This window comes from Lactuca sativa, chromosome 4 (genome assembly GCF_002870075.4).
Source record: "Lactuca sativa cultivar Salinas chromosome 4, Lsat_Salinas_v11, whole genome shotgun sequence".
NCBI lineage: Eukaryota > Viridiplantae > Streptophyta > Magnoliopsida > Asterales > Asteraceae > Lactuca > Lactuca sativa.
In genome coordinates, this window is record NC_056626.2 from 374,890,920 (window position 1) to 374,900,107 (window position 9,188).

The 9,188-nt window shown below is 41.9% G+C and overlaps 1 pseudogene; it reads left to right on the top strand.

Moving 5' to 3' along the window:
- The first annotated feature begins 5,412 nt into the window (after positions 1-5,412).
- On the top strand, positions 5,413-8,900 carry LOC111884928 (arginine biosynthesis bifunctional protein ArgJ, chloroplastic-like; annotated as a pseudogene).
- Positions 8,901-9,188: the final 288 nt, after the last annotated feature.

The window sequence follows — 9,188 nt, forward strand, 5'->3', positions numbered from 1 at the left end:
CGAGCCAAGCCCGCCGATTCGAGATCAGGGAACAAGAAGGGTCGTACTTGTGGCAAGTGCGGAAAAGGGTCATGAGGGAGTGTGTAGAGCAGGGCCTTGCTACAAGTGTGGCAAGGAGGGGCATATGGCTAAGGATTTCCCCAAGGGATTTGCAGTCTGTTTTCAGTGCAACCAGACCGGACACCGGAAGGCCGAGTGTCCGCAACTGCAGGGATCTGCCCTTGTTGCTGTTCGAGCTTCAGAGGGCCGGCCAGTGAAGGCCGAGGCACCGAAGGCATGAGGGAGAGCTTTTCAGTTGACCGCAGAGGAGGTCCGTGCGGTACCCAATGTTGTGGATAGTATGTATTCTTTCATGTGTTTAATATGATGATTATTATATGGTGTTTATATTATGTTATGCGTAGGTACTTTCCTTGTGTGTTCTGTGCCTGCTTTGGTGTTATTTGACTCGGGTGCGAGTCGGTCTTTTGTATCGTTAGCCTTTAGTCAGCACATCAGTATCTATCGAGAGGCGTTGAGTCAACCTTTGCAAGTTTCCATAGCTAGCATGAGAGCAGTGTATGCCACGGATGTAATTCGAAAATGTGTACTCGAGATCCTCGGCGTTGAGTTTCCGATTGATTTGGAGCGGTTATCGACTGCGAGCGACAGCTGGTGACTATACGAGACCCTAGTGGGGGAACTCTTACGGTTTATGGCGAGGGTACTCATCCTGGGTCAGCATTTTGTTCAGCCGTAAGAGCGAGGCAGAGTCTACAGTAGGGCTATAGTGGGTTCATGGCTTATGTGGTGGATACGAGAGTAGGTGCAGAGAGACCGAGGTCGGTTGATAAGGTCCCAATAGTGCGTGAGTTCCCGGATGTTTTCCCCAAGGAGTTGCCGAGTGTGCCTCCTGAGAGGCAGGTAGAGTTCCGTATCGATTTGGTTCCGCGGCAGCGCCTATCGCCAAGGCGCCCTATCGCCTTGCACCTCCAGAGATGCAAGAGTTATCCTCGCAGCTTCAGGAGCTGCTGGTAAAGGGGTTTATACGACCGAGTAGCTTGCCATGGGGAGCACCAATACTTTTTGTCAAGAAAAAGGATGGTTCACGCTGGATGTGCATTGATTACCGGGAGTTGAACAAGCTGACGGTCAAGAACCGTTACCCCCTACTGAGGATCGACGATTTGTTCGATCAGTTGTAGGGAACGTCTTGGTTCTCCAAGATTGATTTGAGGTCTGGATATCATCAGATGAGGGTGTGTGATGAGGATATCCAAAAGACAACATTCATGACTTGTTATGGGCATTACGAGTTCGTGGTGATGCCTTTCGGGCTCACCAATGCACCGGCGGCGTTCATGGACCTCATGAACAGGGTGAGCACGCCGATGTTGGATCGTTCAGTAATTGTGTTCATTGATGATATATTGGTGTATTCGAGATCTAGAGAGCAACATGAGGAGCATTTGAGGGAGATCCTTGGAGTTCTGAGATCGGAGACGCTTTACACCAAATTCTCCAAATGCGATTTCTGGTTACGAGAGGTTCAGTTTCTAGAACACCTCGTCAACCAGAACGTGATATTGGTCGATCAGGCCAAGATCGAGGAGGTGATGAGCTGGGAGGTGCCGAAATCCCGCTCGGAGATCAGGAGTTTTCTGGGGCTGGCGGGCTATTATTGGAGATTTATCAAAGATTTCTCCAAGATTGCGATTCCTCTCACCAAGTTGACCTGGAATGGCGTAGCATTCAATTGGGGTCCATAGCAGCAGACCTCGTTTGAGACACTTTTCCAGAAATTGTGCGAAGCCCCTGTGTTGGCCCTACCGAAGGGAATGGAGGACTTTGTGGTATATTGTGACGCGTCGATATCGGGACAAGGTGTGGTGCTGATGCAGAGAGGACATGTGATAGTATACGCTTCGAGGCAGCTGAAGCCTCATGAGACGAGGTATCCCACTCGCTATCTGGAGTTGGGGGCAGTAGTTTTCGCCCTCAAGATCTGGCGTCACTATTTGTATGGGGTTCGGTGTACTATATACACGAACCATAAGAGCTTGAAGTATTTGATGAATTAGCCCAATTTGAATATGCGCCAGAGGAGATGGTTGGACGTGGTGAAGGATTATGAGTGTGAGATCCTGTACCACCCGGGAAAGGCTAACGTGGCAGCCGATGCCTTGAGTCGTAGGACAGAGAGTGCCCCATTGCGAGATGTTTGTTTGAGGCTGACAGTGATGACCCCGGTGTTGGACACCATTCGGGAGGCCTAGGTAGAGGCCATGAGACCGGAAAACCGTAAGCGAGAGCGGGTGATCATACAGATATATGAGTTCATTACTGATAGTCGGGGGCTTATGACCTTCCAGGGTCGGATTTGGGTGCCATTTGAGGTCGGGGCACAAACCATTTTGATGGAGGAGACGCACAGGTCGAGATTTTTGATCCATCTCGAGGCCACTAAGATGCATTTGGACATGAAAAGAGATTATTGGTGGCCCTATATGAAGAGGGACGTGGCGTGGTTTGTAGAGAGGTGCTTGACCTGTCGCAGGGTTAAGGCTGAGCGCCAGTGTCCGCATGGCAAGTTGCAGCCACTCGAGGTTCCCCAATGGAAGTGGGAACAAATTTCCATGGATTTTATCACCAAATTGTCGGGGACTGCGAGAGGCGTCGATGCAATTTGGGTGATCTTCCACCTGCTGACGAAGAGCGCTCATTTTCTTGCTATTAGTGAGAGCTCTTCCGTAGAGAGGCTGGCAGAGGTGTATGTGAGGGAGGTGGTATTGCGACATGGTGTACCGATATCAATTGTGTCAGACCGAGATGTGCGTGTCACTTCCAGGTTCTGGAAGAAGTTCCATGAGGAGTTGGGTACTAGGCTGCATTTCAGTACCGCTTACCACCCACAGACGGATGGACAGAGTGAGTGGACGATTCAGACGCTCGAGGACATGCTTCGAGCATGTGTGTTGGACTTTGGAGGGAGTTGGGACATGTATCTGCCTTTGGCTGAGTTTTCTTATAACAATAGCCACCATTCGAGTATCAGTATGCCTCCCTTTGAGTTATTGTATGGGCGCAGGTGTTGGACTCCCATCTGCTGGGGAGAGGTTGGGCAACGAGTGTTGGGTAGCACTGAGTTGGTACTCCAGATGACAGAGAAGATACAGCAGGTCAGGCAGAGGGTGTTAACAACTTAGAGTCGCTTGAAGAGTTACGCGGATAGGCGACGATCCGAGCTCGAGTTTCAGGTCGGAGTTTTTATACTTCTGAAAGTGTCTCCTTGGAAAGGAGTGATCCGATTCAGGAAAAGGGGCAAGTTGGGGCGCCGGTACATTGGGACGTTCAGGGTGATCGCGAAGGTGGGCAAGGTAGCATATCGATTGGAGCTACCTGCGGAGTTGAGCCGGATTCATGATACCTTCCACGTGTCTCAGCTGAGGAAGTGTATAGCCGATGAGTCATTGGTAGTGCCGTTAGAGGATATCCAGGTGGATACAGGGCTGAATTATGTTGAGAGACCGATCTTGATCTTGGACCGGAAGGTCAAGGTTCTGAGGAACAAGGAGGTGCCTCTGGTTCAGGTCTAGTGGCGGCACTGGAAGGGGTCTGAGTTGGCTTGGGAGACGGAGTCAGAGATGCGGGAGCAGCATCCGGAATTGTTTTCAGCATGAGACTTCGAGGGCGAAGTCTGGTTCTAGTGGGGGAGAATTGTAACATCCCGAAATCCAGGTAAAACTATTAAACCCTTCCATTTTGTCAAGTTGCCAAGAGTGGTCCCTTGAGAGAAATCTTGGATCAGATGAGTACACTGGGCGTACTGGGGAGTACGCTGCGCATACTCATGCGCTTAATTTGGACGCGGACTCGCTTGGGTACACTGGGCGTACCTAGGTTTACACTGGGTGTAATGGGACTAGATGGAAACCCTAAATTCTTGGCTTGTGCACTATTTAAAGGATGCTAAGGCTCATTTCTCAGCCTCCATATCAGAGAGTGAAACCCTAAGAGAGAGCTTTCCATCGTCCATAGCTGAGTGTGTGTGTGTTTTGGAGCTCAAAGTGTTTTGGTGTGTTAGTGAAGAAGAATGAGAAGAGCTTGAGGAGGCCAGGACTTGAAGTACAAGGTTGGATTTGAGATCTTTAGAGAAAGGAGCTTCGTTTAGAGGTATAAAGTTCAAAACTTTCTTCCTTATTTGGTTTGATGTTGAATGGACCATTTCTAGGGTTAAAAGTCCCAAAGGTGGAGACTTTATGAATGTAATGTGCTCCATGGACCTAGATCTGTCCCATTTCACCAGTATTTGAGTTATAGATCCATAAAGTTTCCATCTTGGTCGTTGATATGAGTTCACACTACAAGAAAAATACCCTTTAATGACGCGCAAACAATGACACTCGCTGATTTACGATACGCATTTTTATGCGCCCTTAAAAATAATGTCAGCCTTCCAAAATTTGAAGGATAGAGGGCACGCATTTTTGCGTGCCCTTAAATTAGTGTCTCAATAAAAAAAATTAAAAACACGGAGGGCGCTTTATGTTAAACGCGCGTCCTCTGACGGTGTCGCTTTATAATTTTAGTGAAACGCGCCTTGAGAAGATAACGGGGGAAAACAAAACCCTAAATTTTTGAAAAGCCGCCTTTCTTTTCTGCCTTTTTTTTTTGCATCGACTCTCCCCTCTTTTTTCTCTATTGTGAGAAGTGATGGAAATAAGGGAGACTGGGATGGATCTGCCGGTGATGATGAATGGAGGTGCTTTCCGGTCAATTTCGGAGACGGCATTGTCGATTTCGATGGTTGTTTCCCTCTTGCCCTAATTATCTTATCGATGCTCCTTCCTTACCCGTCCCGACTGCCGCCTTACCCTAGTTATCGACGCCCCTTCGTTCCTTCCTCACTTGCCTTCTTCTCTCTCTCTCTCTCTCTCTCTCTCTCTTCACCGTTTCCATATCCTTCCATCTCAGGTCATGTCTTCACAAATTCGACGAAAAGAACTAGGGGTTTCAACCACATCTCAGTAAACGTAAGTAACCTTTTCTTGTCTATACTTCATCGGTTCTTTGCTTGAAAATATCTCCAGAAGTCGATCCCGAAGCTCACCCGTGTCAATCGGACGTCGAAACGTCTGTTGAAAGATAATCACATCGTCGCCTCGAATCACACACCGCCAGGCAGTGGATTCATCAAGGATTTGAGAGATTAACTGATCAATTTGAGAGAGTAACTGATCAAGAATTTATAATTTAATCCATGTCTTACTTACTACATAACAGAGTTGAACCACCACTCACCAAGGATTCAAAGGGAATTGCTCGAGCTCCAGGTCTGATTCTAGTTCTTCCATAATGATTAGAAACATAATTAACTCTACAGAAAAAATCATCTCTGTACCTATATTTAAAACATTTAATTTAAGTGCAAAAATGCAAAGTGTTGATGGAATTCATGTAGTAGTTAGGTTAGCGAAGTTGTCAGTGGACAAAGTCCTGCCAGCACCATGTAGCACTTCAGTTTTGTATCCAGAAACAGGAGGGAACCTCCATTGCTTCACTGCCATAACCTCTTGTGCTGTACTTGACATTCTCACACCTCTGTATGAAGAATATTCTGGAAGAAAATGTACTTATTACCGAGATTACCCCTACTCCAGTTTTGGTAAGTTGAGCATAATCTGTTACCTGATTTTGTGAATTTGTAAAGGTTGTTGTATTCTTTATTGGAATGACAGGAAGTGGAGATGAGTTGATTGATGGAAAAGAAGATGAATATGCATGGTTAGAGGAGATAGATGCACCAGATGTAGCAATAACAACAGCTGATATTGTGAGCAAGAGTGTAGCAGTAGAGTTTGAGGTATCATATTTATATTTATTTGCTTACTTTTTTTTATTTCATTTATTATCGTTTATTAAAAAAAGTTATTTTTTTAAGGTTGGTGGAAGCGGTATAAGAATCGAAGGAATGGAAAAAGGTTCCGGAATGATCCACCCAAACATGGGAACACTTCTTGGTGTATGTACTAATATTGCCATATTATTAATTTATTACCACAAAATGTTTTGTAAAAAAATTTTAATTGATTCAAAAAAAATGTGAATTTTCAGGTTATAATGGCTGATGCTCGTGTAGATACTGACATCTAGCGAAAGATGGTTCAGGTTGCTGTGAATCGAAGTTTCAACCAAATTACTATAAGTAGTAGCATCATTAAAGGGTATTTTAGTCGTTTAACCAACAGTGACATGTGTGTATTAATAACTAAAATATTGCAGGTAGATGGGGATACTAGCACCAATGATACCATTATTGCTTTGGCTAGTGGTTTATCTGGATTAAACAGGATATCATCATTACACAGTTCTGAAGGAAACCAACTACAAATGTGGTTGACGCGGTATGTTTAAATTACCAATTTACCCTTTTGTTGTTACATGCATTTTACAAGTGTTTTTTTTGTTAAGGTAATGCAAGGGCTTGCCAAATCAATAGCATAGGATGGAGAAGGGGCAACATGTTTGATAGAGATCTGTTTTTTTTTTTTTTTTTTTTTTTTTTTTTTTTTTTTTTTTGGGGGGGGGGGGGGGGGGGAGGGCAGAAGGGTATTTATGGAAATGAGAAATTATGCAGGTGACAGTAAGTGGTGCAGGGAGTGAAAGTGAAGCAGCAAAGATTGCACGATCTGTGGCATCTTCTTCACTTACCAATGCATGATGGTTAATATGTTGTTATTTCAAGGTGAAATAACTACTTCCAATGATATAATGATGATTTTTTATGGTTGGTTTTATCAGGTGGTAATTTATGGTAGGGATCCAAATTGGGGGCGGATAGCCTGTGCTGCAGGGTGTGTGGGGATTTTTTTTTTGACTCAAATGCCCTTAGAATAGCACTTGGAGATATTCTACTTATGGAAGGAGGCCAGCCACTTCCAGTTGATAGGTAACAGTAACACCATACATGATACATGATACATGATAATTGAAATACTGAAAATGCGGGAGTGTTCCAGGGCAGCAGCTAGTAATTACCTGAAAGAGGCTGGTGATGCTCATGGCACTGTCAAAATTTAGATATCCATAGGTAACTTTATTATTAAGTCATTCTTTCTGCATTAAATAAAAAAGAAACTTGTGTTATTTATTTGTTTATTTTGGGTGGAACGTGAACAGGGGATGGACCAGGAACAGCGTTAGCATGGGGATGTGATTTAAGTTATGATTATGTCAAGATTAATTATGCAACCTCTTTAGGCCCGGGCAGTCTTGATAAATGCTGGTCAAGCAAATGCAGCCACGGTAATTTTTTACTTAACTTTTTGTTACCCATGATGTAAAATGATGTATATGCCCTTACAGGGGGATGCAGGTTACCAAGATGTAATAGACTGCTCATATGCCCTTTCCAATGTATGTAAAGTGTAAACCTCATTGTGTTCATTTACGTCATTTTACATCACGGGTAACAAAAAAATTAAGTAAAAAATTAGAGTGGCTGCATTTGCTTGACCAACATTTATCAAGATTGTCCGGGCCTAAAGGGGTTGCATAATTAATTTTGACATAATCATAACTTAAATCGCATCCCCATGCTAACCCTTTTCCTGGTCCACCCCCTGTTCACGTTCCACCCAAAATAAATTAGGTTGATTCTGCTCTTGTTATGCACACAAGTGTATTTTCGTCATTTCTTCTCTCTAGTTTTATCTCGGTGACATGATAAATTAGGTTAATTTCATTCTTGCTTTAAATAACATGTTTTGAACAAGAGTAATATTTTTGGTCATATTTAAAAATGAGGAAAATAACCTTATTTCTGAACAAGGGTATATAATACATAATTACAATAAGAGAATAATAGATAACTCAAAATAAGGGCAAAATGTTCTTTATCCCAGAAGACAAGATAAAGAACGTGTTTTGTGTATCTATTTATAGTACATATCTTTCACATAACATAAACAACTCTTTAAATTCCATGCATCGTTGACCGGATAATATTTAGGTATAATTAGTTGTGTACTGTTTCCATGTTACATAATTGATCAATACCTCACTAAATTGATCATCTTTTACAGCCAATTTTGGTGTACATGTCCAAGGTTGATGGGAGATTCAATTTTAGCCCCATCAGTGTTAACTTTCTGACAGAAGTTGCAAAAGTTATCTTTGCACTTGTCATGCTTCTAATACATGTATGTTCTTCATTTCTTAATTTTATTATATTTATCTTCTGCTTTTGTTTTAGAAAACTTTTGTGTGACCTAAACTTATCTTTCATCTGTTTACACCTGAATATATATGATGCTAACTTGTTGGCCTAGTTATTAGGTATTCTGCTTTCATTATTTGCATGTTATCTTAATTGATTTTTAAGTTCTGAACTTAGTGTAGTACTTTTTTCCCTTATTCCTTACAAGTTGCTAAATTCTTTGTTAATTTTCAGGCTAAAAATCAGAAGATTGGAGAGAAGCCACTTCTTTCTGTCTCTAGCTTTGTACAGGTAAATTTGCCACATTTTCCTTTTTGAGTCAAAATATTATGCAACGGTTAGGCTTCTTCCAACAACAAAGTACTCATTATATTCTTAATGATTCCAAATTCTACTTTATGCTAGCTATAAAATGCTTAAAAGTTAAAAATTTATACTATATCTTATAACCTATAGAATAAGTTCATTTTTTATAAAAGCAACAACAAAGCTCATTCTCATGTCTTTATGTCTGCCATGGTTTTCTGCAGGCAGCTCGCAACAATGTGCTTCTTGAGATCTATTATAAGGTTACTTCTCTCATGGCCAATAATATATGTAGTTGCTTTATTTTTTATTTGAGGATCATAAATGAACTTTATAATAATGTGTACTTGTCTTAATCATTTCCTGACTGCAGAATTCAGAGCTTATCACTAATTAATGTAGGAATGTTGATAACATATTTGCTACCATTTGTTTGTAAATTTTTGTTACAACTTCTATTAATTTGTTTTATCTTTCCATAGAATGATTATTTGTATGACATTAAATTTATGCAATGGATTCTATTTTTGTATATGATATTTTATTATCTATTATTAAACATTAAATACAAATTTAATTTGAAAATAAGCAAATCTATAAATAATATTTTTTTTAAACATTTAAAATTATGATACGCAAAAATGTGTGTCATCTTCATTTATGACATGGCCTTTCTTGATAGGGG